At 45.0% G+C, this 24817-nt stretch overlaps 1 protein-coding gene across 2 annotated transcripts in view; it reads right to left on the bottom strand.

Annotated features, from left to right (window-relative positions):
• LOC126335094 (uncharacterized) overlaps window positions 1-24817 on the bottom strand; it is a 789781-nt gene that overhangs the window by 467934 nt on the left and 297030 nt on the right. The window lies entirely within an intron of this gene.

Below are 24817 nucleotides of genomic sequence, written 5' to 3'. Positions count from 1 at the left end.
GCATGTAATAATAATAATCACTTACCAAATACATTATGTTACCATTTTATGAAAACCAAATACAAATGTTTTTAAAGCCTCTGCCATCTAGCACCCACCAGGAAAGCTGGGACGCCCACTATTGGGCAGCACGGACCAGGCTGACGATCACGGATCCACACAATACACACTCGTAACAGTTCGCACACCAGCCGTTTCCTCCCCATCTGTTTCCGCTGATGGTCTCCGAAATAAAACAGCAGAACAAAAATTCAGTTTCAATAGGTCAATGATTGCGCAAAGATATCAACACTTTTTCACTGAAACAAATGTAATTTATATGCAAAAATTTGACTTCGCCAGGCTCGTCTTGTCCCATTAAATCAGATAATGACTGCTCAATCAGATATCGGTCTGGCGCGCACCCTTGATAACAAAAACCAAAAAAATGCTCAGCCCGTCACACACGTGCACAGGAGTCGCACCCCAAAGCTGTTACTTTTCCGGTCGGAAGAAACACTCTGTGGCTCGCCGCTAAAGCCGCTACTTATGAACCAGTGGTACGCCCACATCCGGACGCTCCACTACTGGCATCCCACGACTCCAGTGCCCACGAGTGTCACCTTGAGACTTGAATGAATTCGGAGGTCCAAACCACTCCACGAACATTGTTTCAACAGTCGGACCTTTGTGCCTATCAGCTGTAGCCGATTTCGGGATTTTCAGTAGGATATTTCTGGCCTCTGCTAACAACACTTGTCTGGCACGTGTAACAGCTTCATGTCAGAACTATACCAAATTTTGTTTACAGCAGTTGCTGCGACTTCCCACTTGAGCACACCTCGTAAGTCTCTACACAACCCATTTAGCAGCATGAGGCACGTACCGGCCCCTCGTATACAGGATGCAGAAAGCATGTTCGCTAGAATCCCGGAAACAGGACGAGCACACAGGAACTGGCATGCTATGCAGCTGCAGCGAGGAAGATTAGAACTGTACGACATTAGCTTTTTCATGACCCACAGTTGCATGAAATGGCTGTTTCCCTTTTGCTTTATACTGACTGAATTTTACACTGCTTTATCAAAAGACAAACACCCAGAAGGAGAGGAGGAATCGAAGTGAAAGTTTACGAGTTGAGCGCGTATTTCATATTGCGGTGATTACAAAGTCGAGTTAAATTTATCAAGAACTTGGCAGTATGAGTCCACCTGTCAGTGTGACGTTGCACCCCTCTGGTCTATATTCATGCAATGATACGGTTGGGAAGCGTTTGATGAACCCGTCATAATCTCTCCTGAGGCAAACTAACAAACAACTTTTGTAAATGGTGTTTGATATACTGGATACAATTTACACGGAAAGCAGATGGCAGTTATAAGAATCGAGGGACATGAAAGGAAAGCAGTGATTGGGAAGGGAGTGAGACAGCGTTGTAACCTCTCCCTGATGTTATTAAATCTGTATATTGAGCAAACAGTAAAGGAAACGAAAGAAAAATTCGGAGTAGGTATTAAAATCCACGGAGAAGAAATAAAAAATTTGAGGTTCGCCGATGACATTGTAATTCTGTCGGATACAGCAAAGGACTTAGAAGACTAGTTGAACGGAATGGACAGTGTCTTGAAAGGAGGATATAAGATGAACATTAACAAAAGCAAAACGAGGATAATGGAATGTAGTCAAATTAAATCGGGTGATGCTGAGGGAATTAGATTAGGAAATGAGACACTTAAAGTAGTAAAGGAGTTTTGCTATTTAGGAAGTAAAATAACTGATGATGGTCGAAGTAGAAAGGATATAAAATGTAGACTGGCAATGGCAAGGGAAGCGTTTCTGAAGAAGACAAATTTGTTAACATTGTGTATAGATTTAAGTGTCAGGAAGACGTTTCTGAAAGTATTTGTATGGAGTGTAGCCATGTATGGAAGTGAAACATGGACGATTCATAGTGTGGACAAGAAAAGAATATAAGCTTTCGAAATGTGGTGCTACAGAAGAATGTTGAAGATCAGATGGGTAGATCACATAACTAATAAGGAGGTATTGAATAGAATTGGGGAGAAGAGGAGTTTGTGGCACAACTTGACTAGAAGGGATCGGTTGGTAGGACATGTTCTGAGGCATCAAAGGATCATAAATTTAGTATTGGAGGGCAGCATGGAGGGTAAAAATCGTAGAGGGAGACCAAGAGATGAATACACTAAGCAGATTCAGAAGGATGTAACTTGCAGCAGGTACTGGGAGATGAAGAAGCTTGCACAGGATAGAGTAGCATAGAGAGCTGCATCAAACCGATCTCAGGACTGAAGACTACAACAACAACAACAACAACAATCCTGGATACTGGTACCGAGGCTGAGTTGACTTCTGACCTGATCCCACATACGTTCTATCGGATACAGATCTGGAGATGTTGCTGGCCATAGGAGTACCTCAACATCATGTCTGACTACGCACTGTCTTGGCGATAAAAGGCACCACGATACTGTCACATGAGAGGTGACGTATAAGGAAGCTGGATGTCCGTGACGTACCGCAGTGCCGTCAGAGTTCCCTCAGTCACTAACAGCCGTGAGCTGAACTCATAGGCCATGGCTCTCCACATCATGACGCCAGCGGTGACACCACTGTGATTCCCCATAACGGAGGAAATGTTGGACCACTCTCCACGTAACCTCCGTATTCGCCGACAGTGGTCATCCAGGGCAGTGGAGAAAGGCATTCATCAGCAGTCCATGCTTCCCGGTCGTGACACCACTCCAAACACAGCAGTGTGTGTTGTGGTGCCAACGGCCGCCTAGGCATGGGACGATGATTCCCTAGTCTGGCTGCTGCCGGTCTCCGACCAGTAGTACCGGACGACACACAGTAATTCACAGTCCATAAAGTGGCAGGTGCAAATGTGAAGAGGCCACGATGTGCTTGGTGCACAACACGGCGGTCCTCCGTTTTGGTGGTCAGGCTTGGTTGACCAGAAGCTTGAGATGAGTGTGGATGCACTCAGTTTCCCATGAAGTCCAACATCGTCGAGCTGTCACATCCGAATGCCCCACAAGTCTGGATTTCTGCGATTCGATCAGCCGGCCAAATGGAGACCCACGATGAGGCTCCGTTCAAACAATATAAGGTGCCGAGAACGCTGACTCACACGAAAGTGTCCTTCATAGTAACCACTCAACATCTAACGCTGTTCACGATCGTCATATACCCTACCACGCCCTGTGAAAGAACTGAACAAGGGCAACACTAATGTGCTCTGATGGCCGTTATATCTGCCACAGAGAATTACAACTTTTATCATTTAAGTGCCCTTCAATGGTGTATATATGTATGAAGTGACACTGACGTCAGACCTTTTCTTCTGGGTACTACACTTTTTCTGTCAGTTAGTATATGTTAACATCATCCGAAAGGATAGGACAGGCTGTTCGAGGCATCGACCCGTTGTCGATGTTTTCAGACAAGTAACACGAGCAGCGAATGGGGCAAAGGAGTTGCTATTTGAATTTTTTGAAATTTCTCTATAAATTTTTTGTAATACTCTTCCACCCCACCCTAATACTAGGGTAGGCCGTCCGAGATATGCCACGTTGTAGCGCTGGGTTCGTTTCATCCAAATCCCAGTGAGCTGTGATTCGGGCTAAGAGAATTACCAACGGAGTTTATTTCACAGTTCACTTTATATTCTGGCATTCCTTTCATAATCGAGGGTTTGTTGTCGAAAACTTTGATTGGAACGGCGGATAGGAGCTATTTTTATGTTATTGAAGCAACATACGTCCCAGATAAAAATATGATTGTAAGTAAATAACTTCTGTAAAGAATATGATGTCGAAATTTCTAAAGCTAAAAGAAAATAATGGAGGTCTGTGGTACAAATTCAATCCGAAACCATCTCTTTCTATACATTGATCCCTAATGTAAACAAGATATACTGTTGCTTTTTAGCGTCATCTGTGCGTATAGAATAGGTAATGTAAATGTAAAGTCAGAATTTTCAGTGTATAAGAGCAAATGGTGACGCACTTTTAACTCTGTCCATTCATGTTTCTGATAAAAAAAAAAAGATACGCAAGACAGAGATACCTACGTGTTTACTCTAATACTATATTTCTTGCTACACGCACGTAGGACACGTTCACAGTAAGTACTTGTGGCAGCTTTCTTATCAAAAATTCACCAGTTTGAAGTGTTTTCACAGTAGGACACCATAGCATTCAAAGCGTTTGGTAGCTGGTTAACGGTTCGTCCTGTAAATACAAGGCAGCCATCTCATTATGAAAAGAATGTGCCGAACCGGTCATGGCAAGAAACGACCAAATGCATTAAATAAAAATGTCGCCTATGTTAGTAGCTGAGAGCTGTTTTTATAACACAGCGAAGCAAAATTGTTTAAGATGACACGGGATTGAGACAAATATCATTCTGCTGCTTGTTTTGTCAATGTGGTTATGATAATAATAAAAATCGCGAAACAAAGCTGCCTCAATTTGAACATAGTGGTACTATCCACAATACACTTAATACCCATTTCCAGCAAGACACAAGAATAAAGTTCTATAGAACTGTGGTCCTTCCAAAATCTTCATATGACAGAGAAAGATGCATTGAAGAAAGAAAAAAAAACATATTAGATAGAGTGGAGAGTGGCTGAAATGAATTTATTAGAGGAAGAAGAGGTTAGTCTACAAAAAAAAAAAAAAAAAAATAAAATGAAACAATACGGTGAGCAGAAGGAAAGAGTTCAAGATGAGGTAAACAAGTACGGAAACAACCAGTATGAATTCACATGAAGGATGATCAATAAAAGGACTTCCCAAATCAGCGTTGTGTTATAACTCATGTGAGAGGAGAAACGTCGGAAGACCTAAGACGAAATGAAAGGAATTTGTGAAGACGGGAAAGATTTAAAAGCCTAACCATAAAATTGAGCGGAAGAAGCAGAAGTGTGTGACAGAATTGAAGCATTACCGTCATTTATTTTTCCTTCCGTTCAGTCCAAGTAGATGCCACATGACAGTTTCAATACATTCTCTTTTGCTCCAATATTCTTTAACCTTGCCACCATTTCTATTTTTTCATTTCTTCAGGCCACTTCACACCGATTCTCTTACTTGTCCTGCATTCGAATCCTCCTAAATTTAACACTTTCCTTCTGAAAATATCTCTTCTTGCTGCATCTTCGTGTCGTTTATCTTTAAATCTTTCTTAAGTATTAGCATCCAGCTTGTCTACTCGAACATTCGTTTTGTCATCCCGTATAATTGTCCAAAAAATAAAAGTGTCTTCCATATTATTCGTTTTTTGTGTGTGTATATCATCATTGCTTCTTATTGGACCCAACGAAAAAAGCTTGCCAAATTCAGAACGCAAAATCCCCAAGACTGGCTAAGTTTCACGGAAGCTCGAAATTTAGTGCGGACGTCAAGGCGAGATGCTTTTAATAGTTTCCACAATGAAACATTGTCTCAAAATATGGTAGAAAACCCAAAGAGATTCTGGACGTATGTAAAGAACACCAGTGCAAGAAACAGTCAATACCGTCACTGCGCGATAGCGATGGAAGTGTTACCAATGATGGTGCCACTAAAGCGGAGTTACTAACTACAGTTTTCCATAATTCCTTCACGAAAGAAGACGAAGTAAATATTCCAGAATTCGAAACCAGAACAGCTGTTAGCATGAGTGACATAAAAGTAGATATCTTAGGCGTTGCGAAACAACTCAAATCACTTAAAAAAGGCAAGTCTTCCGGTCCAGATGGTATACCAATCAGGTTCCTTTCAGAGTATGCAGACACAATAACGCCTTTCTTAGCAATCATATACAACCGCTCACTTGACGAAAGGCCTGTTCCTAAAGACTGGAAAGTAACACAGGTCACACCAATATTCAAGAAAGGAAATAGGAGTAAACCATTGAATTACAGACCCACATCACTGAACTCAATTTGCAGTAGGATTTAGGAGCATATACTGTACTCCAACATTATGAATCACCTTGAAGAAAATGACTTATTGATACATAACCAACACGGATTCAGAAAATATCGTTCTTGTGCAGCACAGCTAGCTCTTTATTCCCATGAAGTAATGAGTGCTGTCGACAAGGGATCTCAGATCGATTCCATATTCCTAGATTTCCAGAAGGCTTTTGATACCATTCTTCGCAAACAATTAATAATCAAATTCCGTGCATATGGAGTATCGTCTCAGCTGTGTGACTGGATTCGTGATTTTCTCTCAGAGAGGTCACAGTTCGGTAAATCATCGAGTAGAACGGAAGTGGTAACAGGCGTTCCGCAAGGTAGTATCATAGGCCCTCTGCTGTACCTGATTTACATAAATGATCTAAGTGATAATCTGAGCAGCCCCCTTAGATTGATTGCAGATGATGCTGCAATTTACCGTCTAGTAAAATCATCAGACGATCAATTCCAATTACAAAATGGTCTAGAGAGAATTTCTGTATGGTGCGAAAAGTGGCAATTGGCACTAAACAAAGAAAAGTGAGAGGTCATCCACATGGGTACTAGAATAAATCCGATAAAATGGCACAAATCTAAGGGCTGTCAATTCGACTAAATACCTAGGAATTACAATTACGAGCAACTTAAATTGGAAAGACTACGTAGATAATATTGTGTGGAAAGCGAAAGAAAGATTGTGCTTTGTTGGAAGAACACTTAGAAGATGCGACAAACCCACTAAATAGACAGCCTACATTACACTTGTCCGTCCTCTGCTGGAATAATGCTGCGCGGTGTGGGATCCTTACCAAGTAGGACTGACGGAGGACATCGAAAAATTGGAAAGAAGGGAAGCCCGTTTCGTGTTATCGCGCAGTAGGGGATAGAGTGTCACTGATATGATACGCGAGTTGGGATGGCAGTCACTGAAACAAAGGTGGTTTTCTCTGCGGCGAGATATATTTACGAAATTTCAATCAACAACTTTCTCTTCCGAATGCGAAAATATTTTGCTGACACCCACCTACCTAGGGAGAAATGATCATCATAATAAAATAAGAGTAATCGGAGTTCGAACGGAAAGATTTAGGTGTTCCTGTTTCCCACGCGCCATTCGAGAGTGGAATGGTAGAGAAGTAATATGAAAATGGTTCGATGAACCCTCTGTCAGGCACTTAAGTGTGAATTACAGAGTAACCGTGTAAATGTAGATGTTTGTCATGACTCTTCTCTCTGATACTTCTAATTTGCTCAGTGCTTGGCTTGTGTTGAGGCCTTGCGCTTTCAGTACCATTTCACAGTGATTTAGAGGTTAAGGAAGACAGAGATAGAACAGTATGGGCATGTGGAGCTACTGTTACACTGGACGTTGCGTTCTCAGTCTCTGCAGCGCCGGCGAGGCCACAAGCGTGTGGGGGCGCATCCTAATTATGAGCCGAGACCTTGCAATGACTCGCCGGGCGCAGCGTCGCGACGCTGCGAGACGGCTCAGCTGCGGCTGCAGCTGGCAGTGCTTTCGGCCGCCGAGTGACGGCCCTGCAGCTCGGTCGCTTCCCCCCCCCCCCCCCCCCCCCCTGCAGAGGCCACTAATGAGCGACCAGAGCTAATTCCGACGTCGCCAGACGCTCGACTGCCTCGCCAGACAGCAGCAGGCGGCGCCGTGGCCAACACCCTTCAAATACTAGCAGAACAGCGCACACACACACGCGTTTCCTCACGCGTAAAGCAGACATCTATACTTGCCTTACCCCAGAAAGAAAACAGGTCGCGTAACTGACAAGGGACGCCACAATACGTCTACACATTTCACCGAATAGCTAATAAACACAGCCTGCCTTGTCAGTGCAAGAAACACAAAAACGTAGGTGAATCGACCGGAATCTCAGAAGTATTATTGCGTGCAGGCACGCCATTTGTTTTCCTTAACTGATTCACGCTTCATCTTCTGCAAATCCCAATAGAAATGAGAGCCTTCTGCTGGGATGTGGAACGAATAAAGCTATTACACACCAACAGGCCAAAGCATCCACTGAATGCTGCCTTTGTAAAGTATACTAACAACAAGAATGAGATTTTTCACCCTGCAGCGGACTGTGCGCTGATATGAAACTTTCTGGCAGATTAAAACTGTGTGCCGGACCGAGACTCGAACTCGGGACCTTAGCCTTTCGCGGGCAAGTGCTCTACCAAAGGCAAGTTCCCGAGTTCGAGTCTCGGTCCGGCACACGGTTTTAATCTGCTGGGAAGTTTCATACTAGCAACAAACTATGACCGCTGCTTATCTGCTCTTACATTACTTTAGATATGTGCATGTATATTAGGAGAAGCCTGGCGATTAGGAAATGATACTGTTAAGGTTTGGTGAAACTGAAATTCTGTTCTGGATTTGTTACGCACAAACTGACTCGCGAACGGAAGGCAACACGGATGCGAACTGTCGGAGATGTCACTGTAGGCTAAGCAACCGGCACGGCGCTGTGCACAGCTGTCTCCTCAATATTTCAGTGAGTATCCAGAGATGTATGACAGCAATGCTATGAACAAAGCCGTCTGTGAGAGTTTCCGGAAGCTTCATAAATGCTGCCGGAGTTTTAGTATAGTCAGTGTCGATTGCTCTCAAGGCCATTAAAAACAGTTTGTGCGTTTGAAACGTTTCTGCGTTCCATTGCGCAAAATCCTACCCACGGCCGCAAGCAGAATTAGAGATGGGCAAAGTCGCTCATCCTTGGGAACTAGTTCACTGGTGATCGCTCTTTTTTGGGAACCGTTCATTTTTACTCGTGCACCGTTCACCTGTGCTTGGTATATGGTTCTTATGAAAAACTGAAAACTAGTAGCATAGGTGACTGAAGATGGAAGGCGCCAAGAGGAGGACTTGCCTCCCCCCTGGAGTACAGAGTTTTTATTCATAACAGAATTCTCACACTCCTGTAATTTTCGTGATTCTTCGAAACTTCTCGTTTAGCCAACTGTAGCGTTATGTGGCTGATCGCAGTGAAATAATATTAGGTGGCGCACGAAGAACCGGCCCCGAGTACAGACTGCTCGCCAATTACGCACGCTTTGTTGACCGCTACGAGCAGAATAGATAAACACGTAATAACTAGGCAGTGAAGAAGTGTCAAATAACCTAATGCAAACAACTTCGAAACAATGTATGACGATTGGTGGGCGACAATGAGCAGTCTAGTGGTCGGGGCCGATTTTTTGTGTGCCACCCTGTGCCACTGAAATAATATTGGAGGACTTACCATATTCTTCTTACAAAATGTGTCACTATACACTCGATTACGAAGCGCGGGCTCCAATCGGTTGTAAGTCGGTCTGCCTTCCATAACAATGAACATGCTCTTTCACCTTGGATCAAAAAAAGACGAAAAATGGCCACTCATGTGTGCCGTGCCGACGTCCTTTGCATGTGTAATAACAAAAAATCTTACTTTTTTACAAGTATTTCTTCTGCTGTTTATGGAAATAGTGAAGTAAGTTGACACATCGCTTTGTTACCTGAAAAGATGTATTTATTACATACCACGTAATTTTTATGTACACTCCTGGAAATGGAAAAAAGAACACATTGACACCGGTGTGTCAGACCCACCATACTTGCTCCGGACACTGCGAGAGGGCTGTACAAGCAATGATCACACGCACGGCACAGCGGACACACCAGGAACCAAGGTGTTGGCCGTCGAATGGCGCTAGATGCGCAGCATTTGTGCACCGCCGCCGTCAGTGTCAGCCAATTTGCCGTGGCATACGGAGCTCCATCGCAGTCTTTAACACTGGTAGCATGCCGCGACAGCGTGGACGTGAACCGTATGTGCAGTTGACGGACTTTGGGCGAGGGCGTATAGTGGGCATGCGGGAGGCCGGGCGGACGTACCGCCGAATTGCTCAACACGTGGGGCGTGAGGTCTCCACAGTACATCGATGTTGTCGCCAGTGGTCGGCGGAAGGTGCACGTGCCCGTCGACCTGGGACCGGATCGCAGCGACGCACGGATGCACGCCAAGACCGTAGGATCCTACGCAGTGCCGTAGGGGACCGCACCGCCACTTCCCAGCAAATTAGGGACACTGTTGCTCCTGGGGTATCGGCGAGGACCATTCGCAACCGTCTCCATGAAGCTGCGCTACGGTCCCGCACTCCGTTAGGCCGTCTTCCGCTCACGCGCCAACATCGTGCAGCCCGCCTCCAGTGGTGTCGCGACAGGCGTGAATGGAGGGACGAATGGTGACGTGTCGTCTTCAGCGATGAGAGTCGCTTTTGCCTTGGTGCCAATGATGGTCGTATGCGTGTTTGGCACTGTGCAGGTGAGCGCCACAATCAGGACTGCATACGACCGAGGCACACAGGGCCAACACCCGGCATCATGGTGTGGGGAGCGATCTCCTACACTGGCCGTACACCTCTGGTGATCGTCGAGGGGACACTGAATAGTGCACGGTACATCCAAACCGTCATCGAACCCATCGTTCTACCATTCCTAGACCGGCAAGGGAACTTGCTGTTCCAACAGGACAATGCACGTCCGCATGTATCCCGTGCCACCCAACGTGCTCTAGAAGGTGTAAGTCAACTACCCTGGCCAGCAAGATCTCCGGATCTGTCCCCCATTGAGCATGTTTGGGACTGGATGAAGCGTCGTCTCACGCGGTCTGCACGTCCAGCACGAACGCTGGTCCAACTGAGGCGCCAGGTGGAAATGGCATGGCAAGCCGTTCTACAGGACTACATCCAGCATCTCTACGATCGTCTCCATGGGAGAATAGCAGCCTGCATTGCTGCGAAAGGTGGATATACAGTGTACTAGTGCCGACATTGTGCATGCTCTGTTGCCTGTGTCTATGTGGCTGTGGTTCTGTCAGTGTGATCATGTGATGTATCTGACCCCAGGAATGTGTCAATAAAGTTTCCCCTTCCTGGGACAATGAATTCACGGTGTTCTTATTTCAATTTCCAGGAGTGTAGTTTACGTAATAATAAAATACATTTTAATTACCGGTCATGGACGCTGAATAGAATACGAAAAGAACCAGAAGTTCAGAGTTAAAAAAATGTTTGAAACATATCTAGAATGGGCGTGCGAAGCGAACGAAACGAACAACAACAACTCGATAATCAACTATGAGTAGTCGGCAGTGGAACTGCGACGGGTGGCAACGCGAAGATGGACGAGTACGGACGAGCGAGACCGAGACCGACACCGAGAGGAACGGGACCGAGGCTGGAACGAGACCGGCCGACGTGCCGTTGCGGGAACGAGACCGACCGTTTCCCGATTCTGGGAACTATAAGTAGAAATCCGCGACCAAAGTGAACTATAAAAGACCGTTCCTTGCTCGTTCCGTTCATCTTGGTGAACCGTTCCATTGGACCCGTTAGTTCGCGAACGACCCGTTTCTAACCAGAATCTACATCTAGATATATACTTCCACACCCTAGCTTATAGTGCGTGGCGGAGGGTACTTTATGATCCTCTGTCACTTACCCCTTTCCTGTTCGTCACCAATGGTCCATGAGAAGCCTCTGTGCGTCGTCGTATCTGTCGATTTCTACCTTCCTGCTGTTTTCGTGAGAAATGCGTACGACGAAGCGATATATTAAATGACTCTTCCAGGAACGTACGCCCTCGGAATTGTAATAGTAAACGACACTGAGATGTACAACGCCTCTCTTGCACCGTCTGCATGACTCTTTCGCGCTTGCTGTATAAATCTGTGACGAAACGCGCTGTTCGTCTTTGGATCTTCTCTGTTTCCTCTATCAATCCTGTCTGGTACGGATCCCAGACTGACGAACAATACACAGCTACAGGCGAGGCGCCAGCTGCTTTCCTCGCGTAGACTGTATGGCCTGGAGAAATTTGTTTTGTTTTCATTTAACCGAATTTTTTAAAATTTTTTTGTCACTAATGGCAACACCTTCTAAGCTTTTTTCGATCATTGAGGCCATATGAGCATGGTCTTCTGGAATCCAAAGTTTTTGTTAATTATGCGTTTTGCGTTCTTGAGGAGATATATTCATAGCAACTCTCATCTCCTGACAAATATTTCTTTATATCTAACCGAGAAGTGAAATACCATTTTTCATAAATTTAGCTTTAAAATTTTTTGAATGTAACGAAATATTTTCTTAAAAATGTTCATCTCCTGTTGCACTGCCTTAGGAGTTGAATTTCCAGAAACACTGAAACAAGTGTTTCTTTTATTCCTAACCGAGAAGTCAAATATCAGTTGTCATAAACGTAGCCTTAAAAGCATTTTATTAGTTATTTAGCAATTATTTATTTTTAAAAAAACTTTCACCCACTATTTTACCTCCTTAGTTGTTGAATTTCCAAAAATGCTGAAACACGTATTTTTTATTTTCTGACTGAGAAATCAAATACCAGTTTCCGTAGTTCTAGCTTCAAAATTCCATTCGTAGCGTGATACTTTCAAAAAGCTTTTCATCCCCTATTGCACCCCTGTAGAAGCGGAATTTCTGGCAATCCCTTTTCAAACGATGCCTAATGGATAGGTTTCTCTCCATTGTGGTTTCAGATGGGCGATGACGGGTCAGTGAATCAGTCTGATCCTATTTCATCCCCTTAGTAGTTGAATTTCCAAAAACAGTGACATGCAAATATTTTATTCCAAACAGAGAAGCCAAATACAGAATTGTCATAGATTTAGCTTCATAAATGCTTGCACGATGAAATATTTCCATAAAAACTTTCATCCCTCGTTTCACTCCCATAGGGGTTAAATTTCCAGAAACAGTGAAACACGTTTTTTTTTAAACAAAGATTCCAACTGAGAAGCCAAATTTAAATTTTAATAGATTTAGCTTTAAAATGCTTCCATAATAAAATATTTTATTACGGGTTCAGTTTCCAAAAACACTGAAAAACGTATGTTTTTCTTTGTAACTGAGATGTCAAAAACCAATGTTCATAGATGTAGCTTTAGAAATACTTTAGTAGCTCTTTAATGATGATATTTTTCAAAAATAAAAATAAAAAATCTTCCTTGCACTATTTCATCTGCATCTACATCTACATGGATACTCTGCAAATCACATTAAGTGCCTGGCAGATGGTTCATCGAACCACCTTCAAAATTCTCTGTTAATTCAATCTCGTACAGCGCGCTGAAAGAATGAACACTTAAATCTTTCCGTACGAGTTCTGATTTTGCTTATTTTATCAGGGTTTCTCCCTATGTAGGTCGGTGGCAGCAAAATATTTTTGCATTCGGAGAAGAAAGTTGGTGATTGGAATTTCGTGAGAAGATCCCGTCGCAAAGAAAAACGTCTTTCTTTTAATGATGTCTAGCCCAAATCCTGTATCATTTCACTGACACTCTCTCCCAGATTTCGCGATCATACAAAACGTACTGCCCTTCTTTGAATTTTTTCGATGTACTCAGCCAGTCCTATCCGGTAAGTATCCCACACCGCGCAGCAGAATTCTAAAAGAGAAAGGGCAAGCGTAGTGTAGGCAGTCTCCTTAGTAGGTCTGTTACATTTTCTAAGTGTCCTGCCAATAAAACGCAGTCTTTGGTTAGAGTTCCCCCCACAACATTTTCTATGTGTTCTTTCCAATTTGAGTTGTGATTACATTTTCGAAAATGCTGAAGCAAGTATTTATTTCTGACCGAGAAACCAAATACCAGTTTTCCTAGGTCTAGCTTCGAAATTGCCTTAAAAGCGCCATTTTCTACAAAAAAAGACTTTGATGCACTATATAGGGTTAGAATTTCGAAAAATCCCTTTTTAAACGACGCCTAGAGTATAAGATCCACATCTTCTCCAAATTTCAACTTTCTTTCTGTAGCGGTTTTGGCTGGGCGATGATGAGTGCGTGAGTCAGTCAGTCATAACGGTGCCTTTCATGTATAGAGAAGAAGATTGTTCGAACTAAGACTTTGTAAGCTAGCTCCTTCGTGGATGGACTAAACGTATAAACCCGAAGACAACTATCGAGAATCTTAATACCAGCCTGTGTGCGTTATCAAAATGGGCAAAGGCTGTAGAGCAAAAGCTCAGCCCACCCAAAATCCAAGCAGTCCTGGTTGGTCATTCTAGGCTTATTAGCACGAAATGTCAGGACCCCCTACCACCTTTAACCTTAAATAGGATAAATATCAACTTCTCTCCGTCAGCAAAGAATCTAGGAGTAATAATAAAGTAAGAGTCTATATTGGACTCAGCATCTCTCCGTGCTCCAGAAAAATATAAAAAGCTCTTTTGTCTTGTCCTGAAAAAGAAACTTGTACAAACTCTTATACTTTCAATTATTCATTACAGCGATGTTATCCTTCAAGGCCTTCTCAAGAAAGCTAATAGCACCTGTAACTGGTTTTAAATACCTGTATTAGTTATATCTGTGATGTTTGGCTCTTTGATCATATTTCATCATCATGTGCATAGCTATTTTGTCTTTGTGCATCCAAGCGAAGGATTTTCATACCCTCTGTCTTCTCTGTTTTCTTATCAACGAACACCGTACCTCGTATCTCATCTCCACCTTAAAGCTCCTGTCTGAACAACACGCACACCCGCTCCCATCAGAGCAAAATCCTTTCCGTTCGACCCCATCGTTCTCGTTCTCAGCAGTAGGTACTCTACGCTGGAACAACCTGCCGCATTATATTCGAGAACTAAGTAAAATCTCCAGCTTAAGAAGAGAGGTACTTTAATACGATTACTAAGAGGTATGCACTCGTTATCCATTGCACTCTCCTCTTTCCAGCGCTATCTTTCTCGTGTCGCAGTATTCTCAACGACGTTTCCTCCTTAACTTACGCTTTTCCAAAACTCGCGGTATGAGAAAACAGCTATAAATTCTTCTTTTATCTGCCTCGTCATTATTGTTATAAACTTCACAATTACTGTCATTTTTATTGTTATTATGTTATTATTATTGTTATTATCATCAGTGGCTGCAGCTGCGATAGTACACGTACTGCTAGCATTAACTTTGTTAGTTCATAGTCAGTGTAATTTACTCACACCTCCACTGCAGACACTCAGATCATTTTAATACTAGCTGCCATTCTAAAATTATTTTCTCAGGTAACTATTATGTAATATATACTGTATGTGTGAAATCCTGGTCAGGCGTAAGAGAAGATCTGATGGCCGTAATCAGATCAGGTTAAATAACTAAATAAAATACAAAAATTGAAATACATTTCCTGAGGATTCTTCCAGTAAATCTCAGTCCGGCATCCCCCTTACCTGAGATTAGTTTTATGTGGTCACTCCATTTTAATACGACCCGTACGCCTTCTCCCTTGATGTTTAAGGAATGTGGCTCTTTACAGTGATTGTTCTGCAATCGTGTAATCGTACAGTAATTGGGCTTCTTGCTACTTACGCGCAGTCAGTTACATTTTGTTTATGGTGAGGGTCAACTTGCGATCCCTGCACTGAGCGCCGATCCTCTGCAGGTCTTCCCTTAATTTCGGTACAATTTTCTGACGTCTCGAGTTCTCTGTATAGAACAGATTATCCGTGAAAACCCTGGTGGAACTTCCAACGTTACGCATTAGTTCATTTGTGCGTATTTAGAAAAGTAATTGCCCTGTAATACTCTCTTGAATGATGATGATGATAATGACGATGTTGAATGTGGGGAGCTCACCAAAACGGTCATCAGCGCCCTTACAAAGTGTCAGCATGTCATTATCATGACTAGGAGGACAAGAAAGAAACTTTCATGGTACACTGAACTATGACACTGAAAATAGAATAATAAAAATCGCAAACTAGCTGGGCAAGCTATCTATTCAGACCACGGTGACCTACCATGCCCAGCACTTTTGGGATGAGGCCTGACAGTTCACAAAATTTCAGTGATCGTGTTACGCTTGTGTCTGTGTCAGCGAGAATGATGGGCAAATGTGCACCCAAACTGAAAAACTGGTTGTAAGCCTCAATGCGACCAAACTGCTGAGGTCGTCGGTCCCTAGACTTACACAGAACTTAAACTAACTTACGCCAGGGACAACACAATCATCCATGCCCGAGGGAGGACTCTAACCTCCGACGGGGAGAGCCACGCGTTCCGTGACACGTCGCCCAAGACCGCACGGCTACCCCGCGCAGCCAACCAAACTGAGAGCTAGCCTGGTGTCAGTGTACAAAACACACGTTGCCAAAATATGCTGAACCGGAAGTGGCACACCACAAACTTCCCAGTGTGATGGACCCTCCTGCCAGAGGAAGAAACCAACTATCAAAGGGCTGCGTCCTAGGTGCAGTCCGGCAGGTAGCGCTTCCTTCCATCATTGTTGTTGGCATGATGTCCACCGTGCCTGCGTGGTCGATTCGATTGTCCGCGGTTTGTTGTTCACTACTTCTCACCATTCGCATGAGTCTCCTATCAGATAATGAGATGACGCCATGCACGAGGACGGTACAGTGATGCACAACACCATCCCTACACGCTTCTTTGGCTGCTTTTCCCTGTAACCCGACGAATCTAGGTACTCAGCAAGACCATCTCTCGTCTCAACTGGCCTCCTGGAGATATGCAGTTGATCGGTTGTAGCGCATTGAGCGAGTCAGAGCAGACTTTGCGATGCCTCTGAATCCACTCCAGTACCATCGTAATGCCATATAACTCCGCATCATTTGTTCAGATGTGTGTAAATTCCTAAGGGACCAAACAGCTGAGGTCATGGGGCCCTAGTCTTACAAATTTCTTAATCTAACTTATGCTAAGAACAACACACACATCCATGCCCGGGGAGGACTCGAACGTCCGACGAGAGAGGCCGAGCAGTCCGTGATATGGCGCCTCAGACCGCGCGTCATAATTTGTACAGTGTTCCGGAAGGTGTCAGTTTGTTCCATTCCTGGGTATGCATTCGGAGGTCTGATATATCCAGATCCGTGAGACAGTCGGTGACACACATTCTGAACGGCGTGACCGCATGGAGCAGATTCCTCGACAGCTACTCAAAGTTGAGGTGGACAACCCCACTAAATGCCAATGACTGATGTAACGCAGTGATTTTCAGCGCCTGTCGATCGAGAAGGAAGCGCCGCCGAACCCGGAGTGGTCGTTCACCAGCGTCTGCACACAGGGCTGCTCCCATAGGCTCTACTCGGTATGCGAATGCACTCGTGTTGGACAGTGTCTAACATCACGAGGTACGAAGTATGAGGGCCATTCAGAAAGTAAGGTCCGATCGATCGCGAAATGCAAACCACAGTGAAAATCAGATGAAGCTTCACATAGATGTGTTGTACAGTGTCTCTAGTATGACGAACGACCGCACCACGTCGCTCTTTCCAGTTTTGAGCACACAGTGAGCGCGTAAAGAAGCCTACAAAACGGTGTGTCTGGCCAAGTATGAGTGCCTGTGAGAGATTTCGCCTGATTTAATGAAGTCCACGCATTTAATGAAGTCCATGCATTTCCTTGTTCATGACAATTTTCGGCCGCACTCTGCAGGAGCAATGAGGAGGGTCATGCAGCGTTTTCGATGGCAAGTGTTTGATAACCCACCATACAGCCCGGACTCGGCTCCCTCATAGTTCCCTCTCTGCTCACATCAATCGCTGGATATGAACACAACATTTTGGCACAGACAACAAGTTGCAGGTCAACGTAGACAATTGGTAGCAAGCACAAGTGGCTGCCTTCTGTGACGAGGTTCTTGGAGAGTTGGTGCAGTGCTACAACAAACATCTCAGTCAGAGCGGCGACTGTGTAGAAAAGTAGTTGGAAGGTGTAGCTAACTCTTGCAAATAAAACATTTTTGATTTTCGCTGTAACTTCCATTTCGCAACCGATCGGACCTTACTTACCGAACTGCCCGAAAATCCTATAAACCGCGCTTCCATAATATAATCGTGATCTGACAAATGCAGGACGAGGGATCTGTCAGCAACCCAGGTATTTTAAAACATTCAGTGATTTGATGCTCTTTGTTTGCAGGAGTTCCTTCCGTTTCGAAAGAGGCATTTACGTGGACGACACGACGATTATGTCACCTGTCAGTTTTAGCTCATTTCACAATCATGCGCTTAACCTTTACAGCACAATTGCTGATGGTCCCCTTTTAGGGCTTGACCTCCGCTTCTTTTAAATTCCATGGAAGTGCAGGCCGTTTGGGAAAGGACACCTTACACGGTGCACACTCTATCCAAAATGCGCTGTCATCTTATGCATCTACTATTAGGGTGGGTTTTTGTTCGATCCGAAATCCTGCGCGGTAGACAATCCGTCGTGTGTGGGAACGAGTGACGTTATGTACCCTCACGGTTATAGCTCCCTGACAACGTAGTGATCGCACTGCAGAAGCGCCAGTTTAATCTCCATGTACGCCGAGGAGCAGGTTCCTGTCTAGCCTGGGACTACGGGCAACGACTGCTGTCCAGGTAGCCTTTGCCGCGGTGGGGAGAGCCTCTGATCAGAGTGGCTGGACGATGCGCACTGAAACGGATCAAACTCGCCCTTACCGGTGGCCGCGCAGACACGGCCATGTCAGCGGCTATAAGACTAGATTTTAATTCAGAGGCTTTCGAACGCTCCTTCTATGGGCACGCCGTGGGATCAGAGTCAGGCAAGGAGGTATGGAAACAGACAATTCGCCCAGGCTGGCCGCTGTGGCCGAGCGGTTCTAGGCGCTTCAGTTTGGAATGGCTTGACCGCTACGGTCGCAGGCTCGAATCCTGCCTCGGGCATGGTTGTGTGTGATGTCCTTAGGTTAGTTAGGTTTAAGTAGTTCTAAGTTCTAGGGGACTGATGACCTCAGAAGTTAAGTCCCATAGTGCTCGGAGCCATTTGAACCATTTTCAGTTTAATATTGTAGTTGTTTTCTAGTCGGTTCAGTGCGATTCCTTCTCTTACTTTTGCGCACCTATCTCCCGTGTATATATACTGCCATCTTGCGTCCTAAATTTTCCTCAACTCAAGGGCACCGTCGCAACATCAGGTCGCTAGGTGTAGTTCTGAAGACTTTCTAATGACAGTCAACACGATATGTTGTGATTTTATTATAATGGAGATTAATTTTATCTTGGTTTGTGCCTTATGGTTACATTTTTAACGTACCTCCAAAAAATTATGTAACGAATAACTAAACACATTCTTTGTCAGTCAGTTACTTGTTGTCGCTTTTACTTTACACCTATATTTTAACATGTATATAACGTTAACCATTATAGGTGTCAATAATTGATTCTTCTGAAATGATGTTTTTGATATTGCAACTGATTTGGTTGTTGTTCACCTTTTCCCCACGAAGATGAGACATGGATCTTTAGTGATGAAAACATTGAATTGTCCGTGACAAGCTCGGAGATATACGAGTTAACATCTCTTCTCACAACAAACTCCGCAGGATTCAAAGGGTCATCTCCCATCGGGACCTAGCACTACAAACAGATGGAGAACTGCATGCAAACCTAGAGCGGTGCGGAGCCCATTTTGTCCATGGCTGTGTGGAGAGGATCTAACGATAGTGATGTGGACGCTGGAGCTTTCATCCTAGCCTTTGATGGAAATGTTTTATCTGAAAAAGTTATGGTCATGTTTTATGTATTTTTCTCCTCTTATGAAAAATTATAGATGCCAGAGGTTTAGACGTACACCCTACCGCTGTACTAGTGAGGCTACTTATGTGAACGCTTATCTGGACCAATTCTTGGCAGTTGTTCACCGTCGTGGCTCTCTTACGAAATGTAATTAAGAGCAGAGAGAGATACCCTCTTTTTGTTTAAAAAGCATAGCACAAGTTACTAACTAAAAATGCCGTGGTAGAAGCCATAAGAACAACACTAATAATGGCGGAGAGCATTATGTCCATAATTTCAAGAGACGGCGTTCCAGTCAGAGGCAAGAAACACACAGTTTTGTCGAGGTTATATCTCGCCTAATGACCACAAGGGAAAAATTAGGAAAGAATCAGGCTTATCCAGAGGTACGCCTGTAATATATCATTCTTGGCCGGACTTGATCGTAACTGCTGGTGCCATGGCAAGTTTGTCGAGTCCCGTAGAAAGGGGCTGGAGGCTGTGTGTGTGTGTATATGAGTGTACTGAACGGGGAACTAGAAACGACTGAGAGGATTCGTCCCGCCGTAGCCCTCAGTGGTTCACAACCGCACAACAGGGCACAGCAATCCACCCACGCTACCGCCACCCCACACCGAACCCAGGGTTATTGTGCGGTTCGCGTGGATCGCCCTGGGAACGTCTCATCCCAGACGAGTGTAACCCCATATGTCTGCGTGGTAGAGTAATTATGGTGTACGCGTACGTGGAGACTGTTTGCGCAGCAATCGCCGGCATAGTGTAACTGAGGCGGAATAAGGGGAACCAGCCCGCATTCGCCGAGGCAGATGGAAAACCGCCTTAAAAACTATCCACAGACTGGCGGCACACCGGATCCCGGGCGGATTCGTGCCAGGGATTGGAACGCCTTCCCCCTCACGAAGCAGAGCGTTAGACCGCGCGGCTATGGAAGGGGTGGGTTGGCCCTTCCAAAAAAATGGTTCAAAGGGCTCTAAGCACTATGGGACTTAACTTCTGAGGTCATCTGTCCTCTAGACTTAGAACTACTTAAACCTAACTAACCTAAGGACATCACGCACATCGATGGCCGAGGCAGGATTCGAACCTGCGACCGTAGCACAGCGCGGTTCCGGACTGAAGCGCCTAGAACCGCTCGACCACAGCGGCCGGCTTTCCGATGAGGCCAGGTGTTTTTGCAGCAGTTGTTGGAAAGTAACTTCCTGAAGTCCTGGGAAGAAGTAGCACTTTGCAGAGAAATTCTGTTACTGGTAGCAGTAAAAATGTCTACCCTGGAGGATTACTGCCTGCTAGGGTTGCAGGGAGCTGACGAAATCAAGAGTCAATCGCCATCTATCAGGTTGTGTTTTACTGTGGTTACCATCTCGGAATTAGTAATCCTTCGTCACCAGCAAGGCTAGTTTCAGCATCCAGAAAGCTGAAGGGTTCTCAGTTTCGTCCCTTTTTGTGGTGCGTAGAATTCTAAGTAATCATATTCCGACCATCCAGGCAGGTTCTCTAGTTAAGCGAGTGTGTCTGTGCTGGGTAGGAAGAGTCTACTAGACAGGGGGTCCGGTAGGCAGCTGTAGGTGGTAGTCAGTGCCGAGGTTTAAACTGACGTCAGTAATTTACGCCTGTTTCCGTGCAAATTTGAGTGTGGTGGTTCTGTATGGCGTTTTCGCTATTGAATTTAAAACTGTTGTTTATTTGCTTTCAGCTGAGTTATGGGCAGAAATTTCAAGGCGCTACCGAGAGACGGTCTGAGAACTGTCAGCGGTGTATGTTTACTGCTCCAACGGTCGGACCTGAGTGCTTGCTCAGATTGCTACACTGCGCCTATTACCGGCTCAGGGACAAAATCGCCAGATACTGAGTTGGTAGCGTATAAGTCTAGTAATTGCGATCTCGCTTGTTCCAACGTTGCCAGCATTCATTTTGTTCGATTTTTATTTAAATTATATCTGTATTATGAAATGGATGCTAACTAACAAATAATGGACTGAATAATTTTTTAAATGAAATCAACATAATTTTATGTTTAATTATTTGCTGAATGAAAATGAAGTTATGTACAGACAGTAATTAAATTTTCATACAAAACTGAGGAATATCAAATACAAAATGAAATAATTTTTAGCTCCAGAGTTTGAACAGTATTATTAACATTTAATTTAACAACGAACATTTTTTTGCCTGCATCAAATTATAATTTAATTTAGACCATTATTAACTAAAAAATAAAAAATGTTTTTGCTGAAAAGTAAGCGACCATGCGACAGAAATGCAACTGAAGTCGCTCACCAGAGGATAGGCCGCTGGACCTGGACTTAATCGCATGGAAGAACTCGCCCCTTTATAGGAAATTGTTTACCGTGGGTCGCTGTAAGGGTGAAGCGTAACTAATGACACCAGAGCATTCTCTTTTCAAGAAGGGTCGTCGAACAGACGCAGAAAAAATGCCGCCCCGTGTCTCTAATGACGATCTCTTGTAGAATTTTGGATCATGTTTTAAGCTCGCGTACTGGCATTTCTGGAGACCGAAAATCTCCTCTGTAGCAATCAATATGAGTTCAGAAAATGTCGATCACTTGAGACACAGCTCGCTCTGTTCGTCCACGAGATCTAGAAAGCTACAGACAGGGACGCCGAGGTAGCTGCAACGTTCCGTGACTTCCGGAAGGCGTTCTGCCGCCTGCTAAACACAATACAGGCCTTTGGAATGCCAGAGCATCTGTGTGACTGGACTGAAGAATCTCCAGCAAATACAACACAGCATGTCACTCTCAATAGAGACAAGTCTTCAGACGTAAAAGTAACTTCGGGCGTATCCAAATGGTTCAAATGGCTCTGAGCACTATGGGACTTAACATCTTAGGTCATCAGTCCCCTAGAACTTAGAACTACTTAAACCTAACTAACCTAAGGACATCACACACATCCATGCCCCAGGCAGGATTCGAACCTGCGACCGTAGCAGTCCCGCGGTTCTGGACTGCAGCGCCTAGAACCGCAAGACCACCGCGGCCGACTCGGGCGTATCCCACGGGAGTGCTATGACACCACTATTTTTCACAGTGCATATAAATGATGTAGTGGATAACGTCGTAAGTTCCATGAGGCTTACCGCGAATGATGATGCTGCATACAGACAAGCCGATATCCTACTGAACTGTAGCGAAATGCAGGAAGAACTGCTGGGGATTGACGCTTGACGAAGGGAGCGGCAACCGACCCTCGACATAGACACTTGTAACGTATTGCGAATACATACATAGAAAGGCCCTTTATTGTATATTTATACCATTGCAGAACAATCTTTGGACAGCAATCAAACCCATAAAATATTCAGGAGTATGTGTAGGGAGCAATTTAAAATGGAACCTCCACAGAAAACTAATCACAAGTAAGACAGATGCCAGACAGATTCATTGCAAGAATCCTCAGGAAATGTAGTCCGTCCACAAACGAGGCAGCTTACAAAACCATCGTTCGACTAATATTTGAATTTGCTTGTCAGTATGCGATTCGTACCAGATAGGACTGATAGAACTGTGTAAGCAGTCAAGTTGTACACAGCGATACGTAGAGAGGGCGACACCATCCAGGGAGACTCTAGCCGTGGCACCGCGCTGAGTTCAGATCTGTCACCGCTTAGACGGCGCTCCTGAATTGGGACCAGTTTCTGCTTCCGCCAGCAAGCCTTCACAGAGCTCTACCGGCCGCTGGTTCCGTCAGCCATCACAGACGGCCCTGATATCCTTAGCTACTGTCTGCTTTCGCCAAAGGTATAACATTATTCCGGTCCTCGAAGAGAAATGAAGGCGTGCGCATGCACCTGACCCGCTGTCCAGTTCCTACAGTTCTCCATTTTGTCCAGTTCCAGTACGCACAGCAACAGTTCGAGTCCACAGTTCCAGCTCACGCTGACCACCCACTTACGCCGTTATAGACAGCCACAAAGAGCGAGAGATTGTCGCACAATGAAATGCAGTGTCGAGTGATCTTAAATAATCAAAAGGAGACTCAAATTGTTAAAAACAGTAGTCCTTATTGGAGACTCTGCTTTGACTTGGGTTAGAGTATAGGGCTAAAGTTCAGTGCGACGCACCTTCCACGCCCGAAGCTGAGTATTCTGTATACGGGTGTTCCGAAACTATTCTGCCGAATTAACACTGGAGGTAGAGCACATCAAAACAAATATATTTAATTATGGGACATATGGTCTCTGACGGCAATTTCTAATGTTATTTGCTGCAGTGGCATTCACAGGAACTGCTCGAAGGCGCGACGAGTGGCCTGTACGCACGCAGTACATCATCGGACCATTAATGGTTATGTCCATTGAAAAATTCCTGGCACGTTCGCAATGGTACCACCAGCGACCGACATTCTAGCGAAGAAGTGAACTCTTTCCCCACCGGTTTCATACACCAGCAGTTTCCTGCGTCCCAGAGGAAGAAGCCCAGAAACGTGTGGTCACGTGAGTTGGGTGGCCAAGCCACAGAACCACCTCAACCGATCTGTCCATTTCCGACGTTGGCTCTCAGATGATTCCTCACAGCATCGCCGAAATGAGCTTATGCCCGATCGTGCTGGAAGTACATCCTTTGACTAACATTCAGAAGTACATCCTACAGAAGTTCTGGCAACACGTGTTCCACGAAGATGCGACATCTCCGCCCCTGTTGAGGCAATATCGAAGAATGTATGGTCCACTGGACCTACCAAGGAGAATTCCAGCCCACACGTTACAACCGAATCGCTACTGATTAGCACGAGGTCGAGTACCTCTTGGATTCACATGTGCCCAAAACATGCAAACTGTGGATACACTTCTGGAAACGGAAAAAAGAACACATTGACACCGGTGTGTCAGACCCACCATACTTGCTCCGGACACTGCGAGAGGGTTGTACAAGCAATGATCACACGCACGGCACAGCGGACACACCAGGAACCGCGGTGTTGGCCGTCGAATGGCGCTAGCTGCGCAGCATTTGTGCACCGCCGTCGTCAGTGTCAGCCAGTTTGCCGTCGCATACGGAGCTACATCGCAGTCTTTAACACTGACTGGTAGCATGCCGCGACAGCGTGGACGTGAACCGTATGTGCAGTTGACGGACTTTGAGCGAGGGCGTATAGTGGGCATGCGGGAGGCCGGGTGGACGTACCGCCGAATTGCTCAACACGTGGGGCGTGAGGTCTCCACAGTACATCAATGTCGCCAGTGGTCGGCGGAAGGTGCACGTGCCCGTCGACCTGGGACCGGACCGCAGCGACGCACGGATGCACGCCAAGACCGTAGGATTCTACGCAGTGCCGTAGGGGACCGCACCGCCACTTCCCAGCAAA

The sequence above is a fragment of the Schistocerca gregaria genome, chromosome 2 (assembly GCF_023897955.1).
Source record: "Schistocerca gregaria isolate iqSchGreg1 chromosome 2, iqSchGreg1.2, whole genome shotgun sequence".
In the NCBI taxonomy this organism is placed as follows: domain Eukaryota; kingdom Metazoa; phylum Arthropoda; class Insecta; order Orthoptera; family Acrididae; genus Schistocerca; species Schistocerca gregaria.
Note: the sequence above shows the minus strand (reverse complement) of the source record. Positions and strands in the feature narration are given on the sequence as shown.